General features: G+C 45.1%; 1 protein-coding gene across 6 annotated transcripts in view; it reads left to right on the forward strand.

Moving 5' to 3' along the window:
• Positions 1–1184: 1184 nt before the first annotated feature.
• GPRIN3 (GPRIN family member 3) overlaps positions 1185–23648 on the forward strand; it is a 51632-nt gene continuing 29168 nt past the window's right edge. The window contains exons 1-4 of one of the 6 annotated variants that reach the window (XM_055712295.1): positions 1185–1608; positions 7102–7164; positions 18732–18870; positions 19653–19794. The gene's annotated coding sequence lies outside the window, so the exon portion shown is untranslated. Of the gene's footprint in view, positions 1609–7101; positions 7165–18436; positions 18871–19652; positions 19795–19839; positions 20142–20294; positions 20623–23648 lie in introns of those variants that run through there. The other 5 variants (XM_027801673.2, XM_055712312.1, XM_055712303.1 and 2 more) reach the window with 5 other exon arrangements.

Below are 23648 nucleotides of genomic sequence, written 5' to 3' on the forward strand. Positions count from 1 at the left end.
TGGGCTTGATTTAGTATTTCATTAGTCAGATTTTGCACCAGTTACAGAGCTGCTTTGGAATTCAGCTGGAGTAGCACAGTAGTGAATAATAGACACGCTTTACAGATGTACTGCTTGTGGAACTGGATATTTTAGGGCTTCTAAGGCTATCTTCTAGAGGACCGCCAACCAGGCATCACCTGAAGTTCCTCTCCAGGGAAGAATCTGCAAGTTTTTACTTTTGTGGGTGAAATTTGAATGGTATTTTCAAGCTATCAAGTTGTCCTGCAAGGATGCTAGACCCACTTGAAGTTCTTAGCTGCAAAAGCTTTGGTGACTCCTGTAAAGACATTTTCAGTGACAGTCGAAAGAAAAGTGGTCAGGGCCCTGGAGCCATCTAGCCTCATTTCTGCAGGAAACCTTCCCACTTTGCCTGTTCAGCTGCTCTGTGACATATTGTGGTATTATGTGGCAACAGAGAGCGAGGTTTCACTGGTAAAGTGTTGTGCAAATATGGAATAAGGAACATCATATGCCAAATGAGTTTACAGTATCCATCACAAGTTATTCTCTTGTATGGGACCACTCGGACTTTCCAGGACAATCTGTTTTTCTAGGTCCACTGGTTTTTATAAGTTCCCTGCTTCAATAGTAACCACTATGTGGTAAGATCCATGAAAATATTTCTTCAAACTTTCAGACCTTGCAAAAGCCACCCTTTCCTTTGAATTAAACCTTGAAGTATGATGTCTTATTGTAAGAAGGGCATGGTTTTATTTATAGAAACTGAGAGTCCCACTTCTTGTTTCTGAAGCAGAACTGCGAAACAATTGGTTTTCATATCAGCATTGAAAAGAGAAGTGGTAGAGAAGCACTGAGATCTTACCCATGACTTAGGTATAGTTCCACAACAGCTTAGGCTAAGTCTATGATCAGGAGGTTTCACTCCTCTTCCCACCCTTCACTTGACGTGGCAGGGGGTCCCTACACAGTTGTGATAGAGTTTGGAGAGCTGGTACAGCTAAAACAAATAATTTGGGGAGTGCTAGTTTTTGCATGGATTAGCCCTCTGGTCCAGCTCACAGTGGAAGGAAGGGAGTGTTTGTGCTGGTCTGGGGAGAGGCAACAGCATGCAGCTGGCAGGGAGGAGGCAGCCAGGACTGTGGCTACTGCAGACTTCCCTGAAACTACACTCCCACACATCCTTCTGGCAGTCCCCAAGCAAAGACTGTGTCTGTGGCCCCTCTGCTGAAGGCTGAGACCAAATGTCATGGAGCAAATTCTATCATACTTTGTAAATTCTTGTATCCGCCACAACAGGGCAATTGCACCCAAAGTGCTCTTGGGTATGGACCTGGAGCATCCTACCTGCCAGCCAGCCATGCCCAGGAATTGCCTGGGAAAGTGCTAGTTGGCACAGATAAAATACATGGAAGGCACAATGTTCTGGTCTACAGGTCTGTCAGGTTACATCAGTGTGCCTCCTGGACCCCTCAAGAGCTTGAACTTTGCCAGTTCGACATTAGTTCTCCAGGAAAACCACAGTCCAGCTGCATGCCTGGTGTTGTATGACCCTTCTGGGTTGCATGAGGATTAGAAAAACCATATAAAGGGAGAACATCATCTTAGGTAAGTGCCTTTTTTTCCCTGTTGAATTCCCTCTGCACCTTTATTTTGTGTATCTGAAATTGCCATCCTTGCCCCTCTATCACACAGGCAGGGAAAAGTCCTGGAGGAGCCTGGGCTAGGTCTGAGCTCAGTGGCTATGGAAAGCGAGCATATTGCTATCCTCTGTGGAAATGCAATTAAAATGAATCAGTAAACAGCGCATGCAGCATGAGAAAAAAATCCGCACGCTGCTGACTTATACCAAAAAGCAACATGTTGATGACTCTACAAACACCCCACATCACTTTTGTATGAGATACTTGAAAATTACTCATTTGTCTCCATTCACTTCACAATTTTGTTTAACTTTCTAAGAGTCAGTAAGTAAAAGCTGGTACATCAAGGTTATTTGACAGAACTGCCCATGTAAATATTTCCAACTTACTTTCCCACAGACGGATATGACATTTTCTCAAACAAAAAATAATTGACTGTATAAAGGAGGCCTCACTAGGAACATATTGTATTTTCCAGAATTTAAACATTTGGAAACTATATGGATTCCAATGTTTTTGTGAGATTTCTAAAGGTTGGGGTGTTTTCAGAGGTTGGGTTGTGTGGTTAACTGGCTAGCTGAAAAAGGTCACATAGACAAAGTCCAGCTGGCTGGACAAAAATGCACATCGCTCTCAGCTTATCTGAAGTAAAGCAAAAATACACTATCCCTGGCTGTTCTTGTTACACAGTAACAGGAAGATTGCGGTGGGAAAAGAATGTTGCAGGTGGGAACAGATAACTACAGAAGAGAAACTAGGGGCGGGCTTGGTATTTAGGCAACTAACCAATAATGAGCTTAACGTTTGTAATATGTATGAGCTAATTATAACAAGGCATAAAAGGTGACTGTAAGGCACAATAAACGAAGTCTGCTGATCACTCATATTGAGTGACTGTGTCTTCCCTCCTTCGCGACAGGGTTGCTGAGTCTTGTTATTAGGGTCTTGGTTCGGCTCCTTCTGGAATATTACAGAATTCCCAGTGAGTTGTAGAGAAGGGCCTGACTTTGTCCTACCTCTTCCCAGCATGGGATGCATCTTCTTGCATCTTCTTTTCCCTTGAATACTCTTCTCTTACACCAGGCTAGCCTGTGCCAAGCAGTTAAAAAAATTTTTGAAAATTCTAACTTCAACTTTGGCCAGTGTTTCAAAGGGCAGTATATCTAGTCTAATTCTATAAAGACTCATTCATCTCATAGGAGTATCCCAAATGTCAGAGATAACTCAGTGTGTAGTGTTAAAGGTGCCAAATCCTTCACAGTCACTTTGACTGAGTTTAGGTCACCTGTGCCATTTTCTCTGAAAAAAATCAAGTGCAATGTGACTCAAGGCACTGCTTGCACTGTTTAGCCCCAAGACCTGCTCCTGATCTTGCCTTCACCCAGTAGAAAACCAGGCCCAAGTGTTATAAACCAGAAATGACCAGAAGCATGTCCTCAGAACTGATGTCCAGGAGTTAGAATGATTGCAAAACGTAGTGGCTGAGTCAGCCTAGGATGGAGAGCTGTGGCAGGTCCACCCCAGTACCCTGCAACAGGGCAACAATCTTCACACCATACTTAATATGCAGAAGTGCACCCAAGCCTGGAGGGGAAGAAATGGCAGGACCACCCAGAACACACCCGTGGCCTGGGAGAGGCATGACCAAGCAGGGAGAAGGTACCCAGGCTCCCGATTTTGGAGAGCAAGATGCTGTTTGTGCTGACTGTGTGCATCCTGAGGGAGAAGCAACCCAAACTGAGGGAGAAACCAAGTCTTTCTGAGAGAGGCTGGCCTCGCTGAGGAAGCCCAGCTGGGCAGTAATGACTTGATCCAGTTGTACATACTCAAGGGTAAAGGGTATGCATGTCAAGACCCTTGTCATCTAACAGAAGTCCTGATCAACACTGTGGTACCCCTTCACGGGTGTCATACAGCAGCACAGGGAAAGCAGGCAGGCACACAGAGCGCAGATTCCCCTGTGCCATGCCGCTGATACCCGTGGCCCATCGCTGTGGTGTGGAGGGGACTGCCTCCAGAGATGGTATGGTTAACCTGTGCAGTTGTGTAATACAAATGAACACAGGAGGGAATATAGCTTTCATTCCTGTAGCCTCTTCTCATCAGTCTTGGTAAACAGCTTTTTCTCTTCAGCCCACTTTTAAGTAAATGAGACTAAAAAGAATCTGCCTCTTACTGTGCTCAGCTGAACCTGAGCCTCTTCTTAGTAATGTCACTGAGATCAGAGAAGCATTGCAACCATTAAGCTAGAGTGAGAGCACAATGCAAACCAGCTTTGACTACAGTTTTTAATAAAAAGCCTCAAAGTCTTTGATAGACTCTTTAATGTTATCAGGATATGATTTTCCCTTCTATTCCCCACACCTATTTCAAGAGAGCCATTCAGTGCACTGGTGATAACCAATTTATTCTTCTAGTTGTGAGTGATAACCTCTGTTAACAGTATAAATTGCACCCGTTGCCCTTGGCAGAATTCTTAACAATTCTCCTGCTGCCTATTAAAGCAGTTTCATAAATAGACACACCTCATTAATATACACTTTTCAGAAGACTAATTGAATTTTTCCAATATATCCCTCAGCAGCCATTGAATTATTTAGTTAGTGGTGGATATGTGCAAGCTCATGGGCAGTGATGCTGAAGAGTCACCGGTGGCTAAGGGAAAGTACAGGACGTGCTCTGCTAACTTGTTGGTTGAGACACTTCTGAAGGCCACGCTCCTGAGAAAGCAGGCTAAATACATAGTTCTTGTCAGCATCGTTGTGCTGTGACAGTGATGCTTGCTTGTGGGTCAAAAGATTTGTCAAAATCATCTGACGAGAATACACTGGGATAAAGAAAGGTAAACCTAGGCTGAGAAAGAAAGGAACAGCAATGGACTCTATTCAAAACCTGGCATGGCATCCTGGAGAGAAGAAGATCTTCTGCAAAAGGCATAGATTGCACTGTGACCTTTGATAGAAATCTTAACGGATGAGTCTTCCTTGGAAGTATTCTGCAATGATGATAAATTCAGTATCTGATTCACACACAGGTAATTGGCATAACTAGAAGTAAATGCAGAGAATCAATTCAGGAGGAGGAAAGGGAACCACAAAAGAGTGAGAAAAACCCCAGCTGTCAAGACAGGGACCAAGTTCAAAGATAAGAAAGATAGTCACTCTTCTTACATCAAAACTAGCATAGACAAATGCGTGTCTAAGTCTGACAGGAATGAAATAAGTTTGTGCCCCAAACTTGTTACCACTAACTGAAAAAAGCCACATGAACAATTGCACAAGGGCTCCTAGCATCACCCAGTGTGAGTCCCAACGAATGTTTGCAAGGAACTCATAAATAGACTTGTGACTTTTCTTGGTACAGGTAAAGCAGGAATTAACTTCTCCTTTATTGTTTTCCACCTCCCCCATCTGCTTGTTCCGCTCCTGCGCTGCAGGTTACTGTGTGCGGAATGAAGTCATCACAAAGAAATGTCTCCTTGAACCCCTGAGGCTTCAGAGATTTTTATTAAAATCATAGTAAAAATGGCTTTAAGCATCACATACTTTGCTCCCTCAGACCTGGTGATGGCAATCCCTGTCAGGAAGGATGGGCCACAGGAAGCTTTCTATCTCTCAATGAGGATTTCCAGGGCTTATTTAGAAAATGCCCTAGCAGCCTGTCATTTATTCTAGGGCAAAGAATTCAGCTCACTCAAAAAAAGATGGGCTGAGTCAGATGAACAGATTCAGAAGTAAGTTTTCTCCATGTGTGACTTGTTCATACTTAGCTTCAGCTTTTTTCCTCTTGACAATATGAATTCTTTGTATGTATATGCATAATAGGCAACAACGTGTACGGGGAGATAATCCTACTGCCATTAGTATCAATAGCAAACTCATTCATCTTAGTGAAAAATAATCCTGTTCAGACTTACTTAAAAAGCAGACTTGCCAATACTGACTGTCTTCAATAATTACTAAAGTTACCGTTTATCTTTGGCTGTGTTAAAGGTAGATGCTGTGCTGAGCTCAAAAGAAGTTACGCAGGGGCAGAGTTTCTCCCAGAGGACGTGCAAGGGATGAGGCTTTATTACTGACTGTACTGCCAAAATGGCTGTACGCCATCTGTTACAGGCCGCTGCCTTTGTTTCCACTAGTATGAGCCACTTAAAGACTAGTCACAACCGAATTTCCTATGCTGAAGAGAGTTCACAGACTGCTTTTCCAACGAGCAGCGTGACCCTTCCCAAAGAGGAGCAGGAATAATGCAAAGTAAACGCATACTCTTACAAAACTGGGGACATCCCAGTGGAAAAAATCTCTGTGGTGAGTCCTGAAACAGGGTATTGGTGACTCTTGGGTCACCACGGTCATGCAAGTCAAAGGGATTAGAACAAACCTGTAATGACTATAGCTGCAAATAACATTTAGCAAACACAAATCAATTTTTCAATTATACTGAAGATATTATGTCAGCAAAGAATTCACTGCCTTGAATGATTCTGTTTTGAATAGTAAGCTGTTCTCTAGCAAATTGAGATGGCCACAAACCTCTCAAAGATCACGATGTTCTGTGGAGAATGTGGTTTGTATGGTAGTTATGTCAAAGTCAAGTGAACAATAGCAGTCTTATCCATCCTTTGCAATCTGGCAGTTAATATACTATAGATTTATGGAGATGACTAGTTTGACTTACATCTCTCAGATAGATCTATAAGGTTACTTCACAGCTGAGTTTTTCTATACGAGTCCCTTAACTACAAGAATGTTTCCCAGAGAGCAATGCAGTAAATCTTTCGGTTGGGAACTGAGTAGGTGATAAGAACGTCAAGTCATATTTATGGGGTTTTTTCTCCTGTAATGAGTGAAAGTGATTTATACTTAGGCAAATAGCTGATATAAAAGACCTCTATAAATTTAAAATGTTTGTTACCCCAGTGGCATAAAAACGTGCTGTTTTGTTGGAAGTAAGAAATGTGCTTCCTCTAAGTATTGCTAAAAGGTAATACCAAAAGAGTTAAAATTTACAGTTGTTTTTGAAAACTCAGGAATCTTTTCTGGCGGGACTTCCCTGTGTCTTCCTGGGATCCAGCCTGGTTCATGTCACTGCCTTGTTCCCCTGCTCTTTACAGCTCTCAATACCCAGCAAGAGGAGGAGCAGTTTCATGACTACTTGAAGTTGCAGACACCTGCTTTATCTCTCAGGACTTTTGCAGCAACCAGGGGGTCACTGTACCTGGCAGTGCCACCCTGTTCACCCAGAGCTTTCAGCTTCACAGAATTATAGAATCAGCAAGGTTGGAAAAGACCATTATGCCCATTATGACAGCTTTACGACTGCTGAGGATTGCTGTGTCTTCCTGGACCATTTAGATCAGTTTTAAGCCTTTCCCTATTGCTGAAGGCAGATTCTTATCCACTCTAAATTGCCTGAGATTCATTGATTTTGGTTTACTGATAATGACGACTTCTTACAGTGTTACCAGTTGGCCTCACTTTGATCAAGATGCAGGATCAGAGCACTCTGGCAGGAAGAGCAGGTACAACATTCTCATTTAAATTCAACATGGTTATATCTGGGGTACCGAGCATTAAAAAAAAATGAGGAGGTCCGGCTCTTTTGAAGCAATCAGTCACACAGCATGAGGAGTTAGGCATGCAAAACCTTAGCCTAGAAGGTTATATAGATAGATATATGCATGTGTGTGTGTGTTTGTGTATATAACCATAGAAAGCATTGGCCATAACAGCTGAGAGCTTTGCAGTTTTTCATCTACAATGCAGAAGCAATAGTGGAAAGAGGATTTTTATTTGCCTTATTTTCTTGCTACCTTGGTATCCTATTCAGTGACCACATCCAGGATCTCATGCCAGCTGAATCTGATGATGAGACGGAAGGCAGGACTAGACCCAGGCCTTTGATTTTGGAGTCATCCCATCAGGATGCCATCAGAGCAGGGAAAAAGCAGCAGCTGATTCATAAGCATTTAGCACAAATAGGGAAAAGACGGGAGGGCAAAAGGTGCTAACACCTGAGGGCTGAGGTCATTCCTAATGGGAGCATGGGGAACTGTGATCCGGTGGAAACTTGTAAAGGTGAGACCTGTCTGTGTGTTTAATAGTGGGGTTAGAGTAACGAGTGGATTTTGTGGCTATTCTAGCAGCAGGAGACTGGGAGGAGTTGGCAACTGGATCGGGGGAAAGCCACTGGGCTTTTTTCTTTTTTTTTTTGCCAGCTGGGAAACTGTTCTGTGCTATTTGACACGAGAACATGGTGTCAATATGTACCCCTTAATACTCAGCAGCTGCTTCTTCAGAGCACAGCCAAATGGATTTTGCCATGCTTGTTTGGCTGTCTGGGCAAATGTGTGATTTCCCTTTGCAAAGCCCCAGGGCATAAGGCTGCCACCAGGGCTGCTGTTAAGGGAATCTGGAAAAGATTTTCTCAATATTAAACCCAAACCATGCCACTCTTGTAGTACTTTGCTTTTAATATTTCTATTTCCTGGGAGACAGTGGAAATCAGTGCCTTAGGACCATGTTCAGAGAAAGCTGGGTAAAGAAGCATCACAGGTAGGGAGATTGATCAGCCTTTCACAACGAGAATGAGGAAAATCAAGCCGCTGTGATGGGACAGAGATGTCCTAGGCCTGAGCTGGCTGGCTTCTTTCACATGTGCCTGGTGTGCAGCAATGTCAAAGTCCAAGAGAATCTGTCAGAACCTCTTAGCCATTAAAAAAGGAGCCAATTTGTATATCAAGCAGGTTTCAGGTAGTTCCTATTCCCAAATATCAATCCTGCATGTTGTAAAAAATGGACTGGCAATATGGCTACCACTGATTTTTTTCTGCCTCTTGCTGTTCCACACAATGCTAGCTCTGAAAAAAGCAAATCTAGACTGAGTCCTTTCTGTCAGCTCTGGTGATCACAGTACTCAGATATGTCAGATTCCACTGCAAGCTTGGCAACAAAGAAAAAAAACCTCTGAAACCCCAGCAGCCCTGTTTGACAAAGAGCTATCTCCTTTGCTCCCAATTCTGTCATTCTTGCGCACCTGCCCTGTGCTTATGGATTTCTTTTTGCAGCTGTCCTGTAAAGAGAACCAAGGCCCTGAGGGGTTGACTTGGGTCATGAAGGAGGTCTGTGGTCCTCAAATGGATATAAAATAATGTCAGAATCCAGTGTCCCAACCACTGAACCATTTCTGTCTTTCTCGTATTTGTAAAAAAAAATAAATAAATAAAATTCTTTCCCAAAGCACTTGAGCTAGCCTTAGTCATTTGTTAGCCTAGTAAAAGTTCATACCCAAATGCACAATAAAACATTCAGAGTTGTCCAGCTCCAAAACACTCACATTTATATTGGGAATGTTCTGGTGACTACTTTGTAGACTGTAGTAAGGCATACGAGTGCATCTTCAACAAAGTTGTTCTAAAATATTCAGCCTCTCAGCTAGCCATCTAGGTGATTTGTTTCCATTTTACAGTTTGGGAGTTTTGAGGGGCTTTTTGGGGGTGGTTTTGGTTTGGTTTTGCTCTTCATGTGCTGGTGGTTTGGTGTGGTTGATGTTAGCAAGTGCTATTTAATGCCTTTGGCTACACATGCAACATTGATCTTAACACTCTTCAGCTACACATCACTAAATATTCAGCTAAGAAAAAGGGCAAATTACAATAGTAAGGGAGTAAATGAAAGGCAGATCCAGGCTTGTGTATTCTAGATCCTATGCCTTCTAAAATATTATCCCTTTCTGGAATATGGGGGGTTTTCACCACTATCAGTACCTAAGCAGAACTGCGAGAATTATTCTTGATTAATCTGTACAATGCTTCCTGAGGTCAATAAAACAAAATGCACACATGGTGGGGTTTTTTTTCAGGTACATCATAAGCATTAATATTTATTGCTTTACTGTTACATCATAGGCAAAAAAACTGAAGTCATTTGGTCAGATATAATGCCTGACTTTATGTCATGGAGGCAACAGTGAAATGCTTTCTCTTCCTGCGCTATTACCCCAGAATATGCCTGAAATACTCGACTGACCTTCAGCAAGAAATTTGTCTTACCTCTGCTATGTTAGGGAAAGAGATTTTATGATTCTTACAACAGCTTTATCAGGTAAGCTACACTTTAAAATGCATTTGCATTCATGCCCAGGTGAGAAGATTAGCATCTTTTGAGAAATCAATACTGCTTCAAAAGAAGAGGTTATAATGTCTTCCCTAGTAGAAGATGCCTTATACTCTACCAGTTCTAAAGGAAAAGGACACAGGAGGTGACTGGACTCAGACAGGTAGATGACAGGTTGGAACAGAATTGGAAGATAAGACTTAAGGTTGGTCTATGGAAGTGAGATGTTTTGTAATTTAGCCCCGATGTGGGATAAAAGGTGGATGCTACTCCGAGCATCTCATTTTGACTTATCTTGAATGTTTTGACATCCTGAATGCTGGAGAGAAGTGGCTTGCTTTCTTTTTATTCTGTCATTCCTTCAGTGTTGCACAGCAGTATTTAAACTGAACTTTCATGAAAAGGAAAAATTCCACAGCACATATCAAACATCACAGCTAGTGTTTCACCTAGTATACGTGTAGTCCCAGTACTAGGAATTGTAGGAAGGCACACTGCTGGACTGCAGCTTAGCTTTGCAAATGGGCCCAAATGCACATTGATTCATTCATTCATTCACTCCTTCTTTCCGCTACTTATCCAATTCATACTTAGAATAACAAAGACTGCAAGTCCCAGAGTGACACTGCGTGTGAGGGCTCCTTAGCTCTGCGTGATGATATGAAGTCTGGTATATGTGGTCAAAGCCAAGGATGTGTGGTTGTGACTGTTGGTAATGCATACCTGCTGAGCCTATTTTCTTGAACGTGAATTCTGAAGGAATAGACAGAAATTAATAAATACCAAGTCAGTGGGGTTTTTTTACATTAATGGCTTTCTAGAGCTGAGCTAAACTCACAGACCATCAGTTTCTGAGTTCAGAATGTCGCTAATTAATCAAACCTTCTGTCATAAAGCAATGTGACATTAAATTCCCATTAGATGTGGATGCAGAAATTACTTTTTTTTCCACGCTGAACACCATTCAAGTATGTTATCAGTAGGCAAGATAATATAAAATGATTAGAACTACTTTCAGCTATTTCTCCCTCCCCCTTTTCCCTAGTTAACAGGAGTCTGAAGATTTTTTAGCTCAAAGACAAGATCAAGCTCTTCTGAAATTACTTTAAGGAATGTTGGCTTTAAATGGGAAGTAAAACATTTTTTCATCTGCCACCTGTGACTTATTCTTTTATTTTTGCCTTGTCCACCGAAATCAGTAAGAAATCACCTAGAAACTTCAGTGTCAGTTGTGCTAAACTCAAAGATAATTTTTGGTACCCATACATTTCCTTAGGAATGACAGGAAAATGTCTTTTTCCTCGACAGCTGTGAGACAGGTATCTTCCAAATCTACCCACAAATCACTGAACCTTGACTAGCTCATGTTCTGGAGGGAAAAAACACCTTTAAAGAATATGCAGGCAAAGCAACCATGTTGCTACCCCTAATGCAATTCACCAACAGTCAAAATGGACATTTTTTTTTTTTCAGAATTTGCATGGGAAACAGTGATGGTCTATACTGCAGAAAGCCCATCTCAAAATCCTTTCCATAGGTTCACAGGTCATAAAAATGCTGAAATCATATAGAATGGACCCTGTACATATCCCAGATGAATCAGTTCAGTCCTGGCTTGAGTAACTCACATCCTTGCTGTTAGTGACAGTTTGGATGGTCCCTGTAGCAAGGAAAGATTTTACAAGGGGTATTAACCAAGGAAAAGTGGACAATAAGCCTAGCAGAAAGTGTTACAAGGACAAAGAGGGAGGGAGAAACTCCAGGCAAACTTTGTCCGTTTGAGTGAAATGAAGCCAGTGCGAGCAACGTGGTGCAGCCGGTTTGGGGAAGCCCACGGGGAAGGCGCAGCACGGCCATTCGGGCAGCCCTCCGGCCGGGGCTAACTGGGTCTGTAGGGGAGGGTGTCCAGCGTCAATGGACTGAGCTGTTTACAGCACGCGTGGAAGCTTAAACAGAAAATAATCCTGAGAAACAGAAGACAGGGCCTGACCTACTTTAAATTGAGGAACTGTAAAATCAGGTAATTTGATCAAGCCGAAATAGTTACTTCTGTGGTGAGAAAAGGAGGAAAAAGGGCAAAACGAGATCAAGCTCAGCTTCTAGAAACAGCTACACTGGGGCACAACTGAGCCACCACTAAGCTTTTTTAGCCAAATATATTGTTTCTATTTATTCAGATAAATAGTGCACTTAATTACCTGTTTCTGAAATAGATGCGTGAAATGGCAAAAAATCTGGAAAGTTCTGACTTATTTTAGATGAAACAACATAATAGATGGATGACTGATAGATAGATGATGATGATAGACACAACAACACAAAGAATGGCCAAGAGAAAGTAAATCAGAAATTTTTTATATAGAATTCAGGAATAATGGGTGCACAGGCAAATTTAAAGATGATAGCCAGGAATGCTGCTTCACAATGCACAGTTGCATCACAGACAGTTGAGACCATATGTCAGTAAGATTCTGGTGAAAATTATTGAATATATGCAGGAAACACAAACACCTGATTTTTTGTTTTATCAGCTGCCTGAAATGAATGTAAATGAATGTTTCTGTTCCAACGAGGTACTGGTGTGTTTAGAGATCATATTGACATGTGATTTCATTCCAGGTTTGGAGTTTTTTCTTTTTGAGCATCTGGTTCTAGGCTGACCTATGTTATATGTAGTTATTCTCAGATTTATGGCATTCTTTATATTTAAACAAGAGCCTCTGGTCCTCTTCAGTTCTTTTCTCTTCATGTCCAGTCTCTGCTGTTCGTGGTACTTATTCTTGATGCTTACACCTATCCATTATTTATCTACTCACCTTGCAGCACCTATTACACCTGCTTTTCATCTCACCTTTTGTATGAATCAGCATAACAATCCATGTTGTAGGGAAGGCAACTGTGAGCCATAAACAGCCATGGTGGTGGCCCTGGGAATGATTCTTCTGGTAGCGTGGGAAGTTCCCATCTTGTGCGACAAAATGTGGAAGTACGAAAGTAGCTGCAGTAGCTTTGCCAAAGGACGTTCCCCTCTGGAATAACACTTTACACAGCCAAGGAAGTAGACAGAACTAGACTTTCAATTAGAACAAACAGTTTCTTAAACTCAGCACAAATGTACAAGCTACAGAGCGGTCCCACATCGCAGAAGTGGATTGGGAGAGTACTTCATTTACATTTACCTTCAGCAGTCAAAACCACTCCTTAAAAGAATCCCTGGCTGATTTTCTTTTTTCCTGAAATTCTGAAAATGTCAAAGGCTTTTGATATATACAGTCAATATAATTTAAGTAGAGACAGGGCTCCGAAGCCAGAGACCCCGTGTATCTAATACTGCGCTAGTTTCTTGTTCACAGTAGGCAGTGGTTGTCTGAGCAGATATTTTTTCCAGTCGTATTATTTGACATCTTTACAGTTGAATATGCACCAGAATACCATGTGGTGAGTACGTAATAAATCACCTCATTATGTCTATAATCATTATGATTATGTGTTGTTCCAGATTTCAGTATTGTTGACATAAAAGGAGGTAAACAGTATAAATTACTGACTCATCAAATGGTTTGTTTTAATTTGTTGAGAAGGGAGAAGGTTATTTTTTTGTGTGGCCTGTTTCACATGTAGAATCACAGTAATGAATATACAGAGTATGTGTTAAATAGGAATAGCAGAATGTGAAATTAATCATGCTTAAATGTACTACATAGACACTAAGGGTGAAAACATAAGTGTGACAATACATTGACCAAAGGTTCCCATCATACCAAAGGAATCAGAGAGTCACAGACTAATAGAGGTTGGAAGGGACCTCTGGAGGTTATCTGGTCCAACCCCCCTGCTTAAGCAAGGCCACCTAGATCAGGCTGCTTGGGACCATGCCCACATAGCTTCTGAATGTTTCCAAGGACAGAGACTCTGCAGATTCCCTGGGCAGCTGTGCCAGTTCTTGGTCACCCTCCCAGCAAAGCTGCCTTTCAGATGTTCGGCCCCATCATGTACTAGTGCCTGGGGTTATTCCTCCCCAGGCACAGGGCTTTGCACTTCCCCTTGCTGAAATGGTTCCTGTCAGTCCACTTCTCCAGCCTGTCAGGGTCCCTCTGGATGGCAGCACAACCCTCTGGCGTATCAGCCACTTCTACCAGACCTATGTCATCAGCAAAGTTGCTGAGGGTATACTCTCCTCCATCATCTAGGTCATGAATGAGGATGTTTAATAGTATTAACCCAGTCTTCACCCCCGGGTTATACCATTAGTGACTGGCCTACAACTAGACTGGCCACTGGTCACCACCCTATGGACATGGCCATTCAGCCGCTATTCAACCAACCTCACAGTCTGTTCATCCAGCCCACACTTCATCACCTTCTCTATGAAGATCTTAGGGGAGCCAGTGTTGAAAGACTTCCTGAAGTCTAGGTAGACAATAATCACTGCTCTCTCCTCATCTACCAAGGCAGTCATTTCACTATAGAAGTTTATCAAGTTGGTCAAGCACGACTTCCCTTTGTTGAAGCCATATGGGCTATTCCTGATGACTTTGATCCTTCATGTGCCTGGAAACTGTTTCCAGGATTAGCTGCTCCATCATCTTCCAAGGACTCAGGTGAGGCTGACTGGCCTGGGTCCTTCTTCCTGCCCTTCTTGAAGGTAGGAGTGGTATTTGTTTTCCTCTAGTCTTCAGGTACTTCTCCCCGTCACCATGATCATTTGAAGAGAATTGAGAGTGACCTTGCAGTGACATCAGCCAGCTGCCCTAGCAGTTGTGGGTGCCTCCTGTCAGGGCCCATGGACTTGTGTATGTCCACTCTGCTTAAGCATTATCTAACCTGATCTTCATCCACCGACACTGTCTTCCTTGGTCCAGACTTCCTCTGGTCTCTGGGACCTGGGATTTCTGAAGGACAGTCTTGTTAGTAAAGACTGAGGTGAAGAAGGCATCCTTACAGCCTTTTCCATGTCCTGTGTAACCAGGTCCCCCATCTCGTTCAGCAATGGACCCACATTTTCCCTAGTTGTCTTTTTGTTACCTATGTGCCCGTAGAAGCCTTTCTTGTTGTTTTTGACATTCCTAGCCAGATTCAATTCCAGCTGAGCTTTAGCTGTCTTAACTTCCCCCCTGGATGTTCTGACAGTGTATCTGTATTCCTGTCAGGTTACCCGTCCTTGCTTCCTTCCTCTGTATGCTTCCTTTCTGTGTCTGAACTTGGCAAGAAGCTCCTTGTTCATCCATGCACACCTCCTGGCGTTCTGCCTGACTTCCTCCTCATTGGGATGGACTGCTCTTGAGCTTGGAGGAGGTGATGCTTGAATATTAACCAGCTTTCGTGGGCCCCTCCTCCCTCCATGGCTTTACCCCGTGGGATTCTACTACCAGATCTTTGACAGTGTCAAACTCTGCTCTCCTGAAGTCCAGTGTTGTGACCTTGCTTTATACCATTCTCCCTCTCTTCAGGACCCCAGACTACACCATCTCTTTGCCACTGCAGCCAAGGCTGCCTTTGACCTTCACAGTCCCAGTGAGCTCCTCTTTGTTGGTGGGTATGAGGTCCAGCAAGAACCATTCATCGGCTCCTCTGTCACTTGAATAAAGAAGTTGATGCACTGCAAGAATGCCCAGAATTGCCCATGCCCTGCTGTGCTGTCCCTCCTGTACATATTGGGGTGGTTGAAGTTCCCCATGAGGACCGCCACAGCACAGTCAGAAGCAAATACTGTCAAGAGGTGCCTGGTGAGGGCCAAAGATGTTTTCACAGCACTGTAGAAAGTCACACCCTTACATATTTTCAACTGAAATTTGACATAGCTGCCTGAGGTACAGCAACTAGTGTCTGGATTCATGGCAGTTTTGAGCTACCATGAAATGGAAAACCACCCCAAATACTGAGTTCACTCATAATAGCATACTATTTGTTCCATGCGGGTTTCTTTATATCCCTTTTTATTTTTATAAAGACCATAAAGTTTAAGCGAAACATTCTTAAAGGAAATATAACAACAGAACCTGTTCTTTCTGGCCATAAACTGTGTTATCAGCGCCAGTTCCAGCCTGTGTTATCAGCCCAATGTTCCAGGAGTGTTATTACCGTGGCTGAACAGCACATCCATTTGTGAGATGCCCAGTACAGCCCATTAGGTACGTGAGAGGTAAAGGGAGAGGGAGATGCTGTTAACATGTGGAACGAATATTTGCTCTGCTCTTCTGGTTATACAGAAAGTGCATGATCACAAAACACACGCACCACGTCACCTCATGTGTTGTTTTCTTCCCTGACACGTTTGTCTCTAATGGTGCAGCTGCTCACCGCAGCTATCACGCCAGAGGACTCGTACCTTTTCTGGCTCAGCTCCCAGTCCCAAATGAACTTGTTCATCCAGTCATTCACTTGTTTTTCATGTTAATGGGAAGCAAAGGTGTAAGTGCCTTCACAAAAATACAAATGCTAAATGATTGTATTCACAAGTTTGCTCTTCATTGCTGTTTTCAGTTCCATCTTCAACTGGAGTTTTGCTAGGGAAATGTTTTGCTTTTATTTACTTTTTGAAGTACCCTTAACTACTTTGCCTAAAGAAGACATGAAAGATACTGCATTAAAAAAAAAAAAAAAAGCTTCTATAGAATTTAAAGTTGGTACCAACGTCATCAAAACTGAAAATATATTGAGAAATATGGTAGAAGCAGTGCAGTAAACAACAGGCCTCATCCACACCAATGTAAATTTGTGTATCACTACTGAAGTAAGCAAAACTACACCAATTTAGGCCAATTACACACCTTCTCAACATGTTATACCACTACTTATTTTAAAAAGTCATTGCCTCTTTTTTCAACTACAGTAAGTAACTTACTTTCTTTGAGCCAGATGGTGATATAGTTTGAAGATGAGATTTTTAAACATTCTAAAAGAGCCTTCAAAGGCACTGCAGAAGTGTGGTTGTCATTTGTGACAGTTAATTGTATTCTGGCAGCTCCTAGAAAATCCAGGCTCCTGTTGCCATGAGCTCTGGACTAATACATATCAAAAGATAATCCCTCCACAGTTAAATTTATGCTTTCACTCTGGTCAATACTAGCAAGTTTAAAAGGTTTAATTCTTTATTATTCTCGACATTATTGAGACCTATGCACACACTTAATTTTAAGCCTGTTCCACTGACTTTAGTAAGTGCTAAGCACAATGCTTAAAGCTAAGCAACCATCTGTGTGCTGCCCTCAGTACGAGTGCCTTTCTGCATTAAGACCTACAAAAAGTTAATGTGAAACAAATGTATATAGCTGGAGATTGAAACAGACAAAAGGACGGGGGAAAATAGTAGTAAAGTGGCCATGACTCAGGTGATCAAGTGAATGAGTTAAAAACTCAAATAAACCAGAATAATCTAAATACGGGGTTTGCATTGATAGGGTGACACATTGGTGTGTTGAGTTATGATGACTTCTTTAGACTATCCTAACAGCAGGTAGTGATGTTCAGAGCTCATAACAGGGTTTGGAAAATGGTTTAGAGGTCTTTAGTACCAATATTGCGTGAGGTATCAAATGAAGCCATTCTATGGTAGGCTGTGGTTCAGGGAAAAGGACATAGGAGAAAAAACAGGTACATGAGAAGAGTTCATAAATAAAGTGACCATGCCCAGAGTGCATGTGTACACTTCATCACCTTAACCAATTTCTGTAATGATCTGAGTCTCTTTGATGCCTCTTCTTAGCCTCTTCTCCTAGGTCATCATTGCATTTGGAAACAAAGGCATCCATGGCCTACCGGGCATGGGGAAAAGATTATTAGTTGAGCTGTATTTCAGTCACATTACTTCTTTGTTCCTGTTGGATTTCCTTGTCCACCAGACAAGTAGCTCGAGTGCTCAGCTATGGCTGCTGAGAGCAGCATGCAGGTTCTCAGTAATTCTGTACAGACAGAAGGAAATGTTTATCTGAACTTGGCAGGAAAATATTTGGGCACCAGTTGTGAAGTGCATGGGCATGGAGGGGCTTGGAGCAAACAAAGCTCCCAACCCCTCTCTTTTTTGCTTCAGAATTACAGTTGCTCCCTTCCTGCAGATGCTGGGCCTGAGTCCTCCGCATGCTCTGAAGGTGCTTCACAACCCTAAAATAGGAAGGGCACAATAGCCCATAGAAAAGCTTCCCAGTCTTTCCAGCTGAATGTATATGACTCTTAATTGCTGTGACTTTCAAGGCTTGACAGCCTTGTCATACCTTACATACCTTTGAAAATCCTACCATATTTCCATTTCAATTAATCTCAAAGTTGTTTTCCAAAGAAGAGGAAAGTAATAGCTATGGATACTAAAAGAGTTGAAATCCCTTGCTTTGCAAATGATTTCAGAGCCAAATAAGGGCTGCCTAGAGACAAGCCTGATTCTTACCTTTCTGCGGCAGGTTATTTCTTCCTGCGCAGGGATGATGGCTGTCGAAGGGAATAGTGTTAATATTTCTCAGTAACTTGGACAGGAGGAGAAAGACACAGAAAGGAAAAGATGGCAGTGGGGTGTTAAAGCTACATTAAAGGAATCAAGAAGCTTGGCTAGCTTGCAGAATTAACTGGTTAACAAGACTGCAATTCTAGTATCTCAGGCTAAGGGGGGTATTATTATCAGAAAGGGTGTCTTTCAAGAATCCAGATAAGGAACTCTATGTTTAGAAAAGTTTAGGAAAACTACACTAATTGCGGCTGTCCCTCACTGAGCAGTCCCTGAAGTCCCGTGAAGTCCTTGCAGTGGCAAGATCTGCAAGTGCCTATGGCTACCTCATCGTAAAAGTACAATAGCTGACAAAAGGAAATTGCATCATCCAGCCTTTCTTCTTCTTTATCGAAAAAGGGGAAGTTTCAGTGTAGTAATGTTAATGGAAGCAGGATTAATTCTAGGAAGTTTGGCAATGTTTCTTTAAAAGTAGGTCATTTAGCAGAATAATGAAGAGGAGTTGAATACTGACTTTGCCAACCTGTATTCCTGATTCAGACACGAGCAGGATGAGGGCCAGGCTATACAGCCCTCCAGAGCACCAACAATGCAGCAAGATCGTGGAAGAGAATGAAGTAAAGAAGAGCTGCCGGGAACCCCTGCCTGCACTAGTGCTGTAAATGTTTTCCTTTTCCTGGTAAGGTTTGACGCTCTCTCCACACTACCCACCCTCCAGTGAGGTTCCCATCTGCTTGAGATGTTCAGGCTCTTAAGATTACTGCCATTTTGGTTCTGGTACATGTAAAAAAGTATTTATTGTTGGTGAATATTGAAAACATCTCTTACATTTTCCATGGTTAAGTAACTGTCTGAAAGCCACATTCAGGAATTGCTGTTACATAAATATGTGCTGATCTTAGTGGCCAGTGTTGGGGAAGAAATTACAGATGACACAGTAGGAAATGTAAGACATTTTTCATGATCGCTTAACCCATGAGTCAAAGATATTTAGGATCAATAACTAAGCCTGAAGGTGTTTTGCAGAGCAGTGAAAAAATATGGGTACACTCATATGGATCAAGGGAATAGGATTCACTGATATTTACGATGATTAGTGATTAAATAAAAATATATTTTCTTAGGTCCTTTAGTCAACTGTTCTTTTTCCCCCTCAATCTTTTTCATATTCCAGCAGAGTTCTCACAGCTTGTCCTATAGTTTTGGAAATCCTGATGCTATTTATCCCTAAAGGAAGGTAGAAGAGTTAAAATCTTCCCGGTTGAAAACCTGTACTTGACTTGAATCTCTGGGCACTGCAGAACCATTTTCTGCGATTGCAGCAGAGAGAGAGAAAATTCCACACGGGTGGGAATAAACTGAAATTAGTTCAAAGGCTTCCAGACAACCGAGTCCTAACCCAAAATGTCTTTTGCTGCTAATATTTGTGCTTGGATCCATTTTTTTTTTTTTTTTTTGCAGGCAAACAGGGCAGCGCTTCGTACAGAAAGTCAGGTTTGCCTATCAAACACAACCACCCAAACCGACAGCGTGACAAGAGCCGATCGGCATTCGCATACACCGCAATTCCCCATGGAAATCTGTCCAACCCCGCAAGCGGCCGGTGGGTGCGGTGCCTGTCCGGGTGCAGGCGCTCCGCCTCGGCTGGCCAGGGTGGATGGAGCCGGCGGGTTCGGGGGGTGCGGGTCCAGCCCTTCCGCCGCGGAGCAGCTGAGCCTGTAGGCTTGGCTGGGGAGCTGGGAAGCGCCGGCTGGCGGCGGAGGCGATGCGGCGCCAGCCCCGTTGCACCGTCGGGGCTCTGGGGGTGCCGAGCGCTGCCGGGGGGCTGCCGAGGGGCCCGCGGGCCCCCAGCGCCTGACGGAGGGCAGGAGACCCCAGCGCCCGGGCTACAAAAGCCGGGCGAGGCCCTGGCGGGGCTGGTGGCAGCCGGCGGTGCCTCCCGGGAAGCAGGTACGTGCCCCGCGGCCGCCGCACCTGGGAGGGCCTGAGGCGGGGTGCGGGGGCTGAGCGGGGTGCGGGGGGGCGAGGTGCGCCCCCGGGGGCTGCCCCGCGCTCCCTGAGGCCGCGGGGGGGAGCCCGGCCCCGGCCCGGCGCCGCAGCCGCCTCCCCAAGCCGCCGACAGCCGCAGCGGCGGGAGGCTGGGAGGCGCCCGCTCCCACGGCTCCCCGGGCGGCGGCGGGGGCTGGCCGGGGCCGGGCTGCCCCAGCCCCCCGCGGCCCCTCCGCAGTCGGCACGAATCGCGTCCCTCCTGCCCCCGCGGCGGGGCGGTCCGCCACCGCGGAGCCCTCCTCCCTCCGCTCGCCCGCCCTCCTCCCGCGCTGCACGGCCCGAGGAAGGGCTTGTTTTCCTGCCCGGATGATGAATTTCTCCGCAAGGTCATCCCTGCCCGCGGCGGCGGCGTGCCCGCGGCTCCCCGGGCTCCGCCGCGGAGGTAAGGGGCGCGGGGGGGGGCGAGCACCTCCGCACATGCTCCCCCGGCAAGTTTTTTCGGCGCCGGCGAGAAGCGGTGTCGGTGCGGGGACAGGTGCCGGCGGGGTGGCGGGGCGGGGGCTGCCTCGCTGTGCCGGCCTGGCCCGGCGCGGGGGTGCCGGGCGAGCCGAGCCGTGCCCGGTAGCGCGGCCCGGGGGGCGGTGACCCCCCCGCGGCGGGCGGGGGCTGCGGCCGCCCCGCCGAGCGGAGACCCCGGGGGCGGGGGGCGGCCGGGCCGGGCCAGGTCCGAGGGGCCTCGCTGACCCGCTGCTGATTTTTCCCGGCGCTTGGAAGTGGTTTCGGCTCCTGCGTGTCCGGGAGCGCGGAAAACTTAAAAAATGAAAACCAGGTGCCCCACCGCGCCGGGCCGGGGGACTGCGGCGGGCCGGGCCGGGGGGATGCGCGGCGCGGTCGCCGCGGCAGCGGCGCGGTCGCCACGGCAACGTGTCGGCGGCCGCGGTGTCGCAGCGCGGAAGGTGTCCCGGAGGCCGCCGCCGCCGCGGGGGGCTGCCCCGGCCCCCCGCTTTGTGCCGCCCCGGCTGGGGTTCGCGGCCAAGGGGCGTCCCCCGGGGTCCGCCCGCTCCCGCCGCCTCGGCGGGGTGAAGCCGCACGGCGAGAGGCGTGCGGGTGTAGCGATGTGCCGCCGCAGGGCTCTCCCCGGGGCTGCCGGAGCCCGGCCTGGGAGCGCCGCGCCGGGATGTGGCGGCTCGGCCGGCCGTGACCGCCCGTGTGGGAGCTGCGCTGCCGGCTGCAGCCGCCGGGGCTGGGGTCCCGGGCGGGCCCTCTCCTCCTGCCGGGGTGGTGGCGGCGCTGCGGGTGGTCTTGCCCGCTCCCGGCCTGTGGCTTGTATTGTCCGCCCTCAGCCCGCTTCTTGTGCCCCACGCAAGCCTTGGCTGTGTTAATACTTTCCCCCTTTATCCTTCTCTTTTTCTCGGGAGAAGGTAACGATGCTGCTGGCCAGTTTGTTAGAGTCACAAAGAATTACCATGATCCCATAGTCTCTTCTGTAATGTAAAGCACAGGCTATTCTGTTCCGCAGGGAGCCCCAGGGCCAGCCCACCGGCCTCTTCAGTCTTGATTTAATGACTTCCACCAACGGGGGATTGACTACATTCCTGGATAATTGGCTCTGATTGTTAATCTCATTGTTAAACGTTGTTGGCATCTTTTTTCCCCACTTTGAACTCTTCTGACTTCATCTTCTAGCAACTGGATCTTGTAATGTCTTTTGTCTGTCAGATTAAATAGCTATCTAGTCTCAGATCATCTCTCCGTGCTCAAGTATTTAAGGGTAGTAATTAAATAGCCACTTAAGGTTGTCTCTGATGAGATAAATAGACCGTGTTCCTTGGGTCTCTCCCTAGAATGCAGATGCTCCCCAGGAGAAGGGGCTTGGCTGCTCTTCTCCAAGCCCCCCGCCGCTGGCCTTGCTGGCCACCAGCACTGCACAGTAGATTCCAGGAAGACTCTCATTAACGTCACGTGTGGAGATAATAACCTCGTGCTCAGTATTCCCCTGTCTATTCACCCAACGGTACAAACTCCTCTTTCCCACGACTACACGGTGGGAACTTCTCTCCCGTTAGCTGCATGCAGTGATCCCTGCAGTTCTTGGCGAGCCAGGGTTTCCTCAGAAGCCAGTTGCCTGTCCTGTAGGGGGCATTTAAATTAAATCTTCCTATACGCACGGCTTTGGATCTGCCTATATTATATGGATTTTTCTCTCCTCCTATCGCTTTACTTCCAGGGAATCTTCAGCTGGGGAATGGTGGTAGAGCTCTGGTGTTTCTCCCCCTAGAAGTAAGCTGAGCTTTTTCCTGGGACCTCCACGCTAAAACTGCCTGTCTGTCGTGGTAGCATGGGCTGCAGATGACCTTAAAGTTATTTGATGTTTATTGGGGGAGAAGTTATGCTGAGTTACACAAACTGCAAACTGAAAGTGCCCATTACAGTGAATCGGTTTTGTAACTGCTTTTGTTCAGCTGTGCCTCGAGTGTTGGCAAGGGAGAAAGTTTTGCTTTCTGTCTTGCAGAATTGTAAATCCTACTGCTGGGTGTGATGTCTAGGCTGATACATATGTTGTCGTTATATTCAAATGGAATTTTGTGAGTTTTACTTAATCTGGAGTGTGTTTAAGCCTGGCTTTATAGCTGTCTTTAGAAAGAACAAAGTTTGAGAGTATGGGCCAGAAGTAGGTGGCTTTGACAAGATAATGTCCAGTTTTCCAATAGCATGTAGCAGCTTGAAAGGGGCTGAAAGGATGAGATTGAGTAGTCTGAAGGCACCTGCTGTTGGAGATGGTACAAAATAATAAAGTTCTTTGAAGAAGGCTCTTTTCTTGATTTTATTATTTTCCTTTTGTGTTTTGTTTTGGGGTGTTTTTATTTGGGGTTTTTTTGGAGGGGGAGGAACAGTGTTTTTTGTAACCACGCTTGACATGCCCTGTCTACAAGCTTAATGCACACTGAGGGAGGGTGATGTAAGAAAGGTCCAAAAATTAAAGACCTCACCTGTACATGCAGACCATCCCATGAAGTGAGGTCATGATCCTTGTGAGTAAGGTTTGTTTGCGTGAATGAAGATAGCAGGTTTCAGCCTTTCAAATTACCTAATTGTCTTCAAAGTGTTAAAATTAAGAAAAAGTCCATTCTGATTGTGTAATGACAAGTGTTAGGACAAAGAGCTTTCTTGAAATTGCACAATAATTTTTTGTTTTTCTTTTCAAGTCCCTGGGAATATGTCTATACAAAAGATTGCACTAAGTATAAACAACCCTTAAAAGGTCTAAAAATCATTGCTGATATCACATCTGATTGACTAGAATAACCCTATGAGCTTAAGAATTGTGGTGAATTTTTTACAGGCTGGTGTCAGCATCTTAGGAATTGTTTATATAATTGCATATTCCCCCTCCCCTCCTCTCTGAAATTTTGAAAGTTTATTATCTGCGAGATACTGTTCCCCATCCATTGAGACTCAGTTTCCCTC

The sequence above is a fragment of the Falco cherrug genome, chromosome 1, assembly GCF_023634085.1.
Source record: "Falco cherrug isolate bFalChe1 chromosome 1, bFalChe1.pri, whole genome shotgun sequence".
Classification (NCBI taxonomy): domain Eukaryota; kingdom Metazoa; phylum Chordata; class Aves; order Falconiformes; family Falconidae; genus Falco; species Falco cherrug.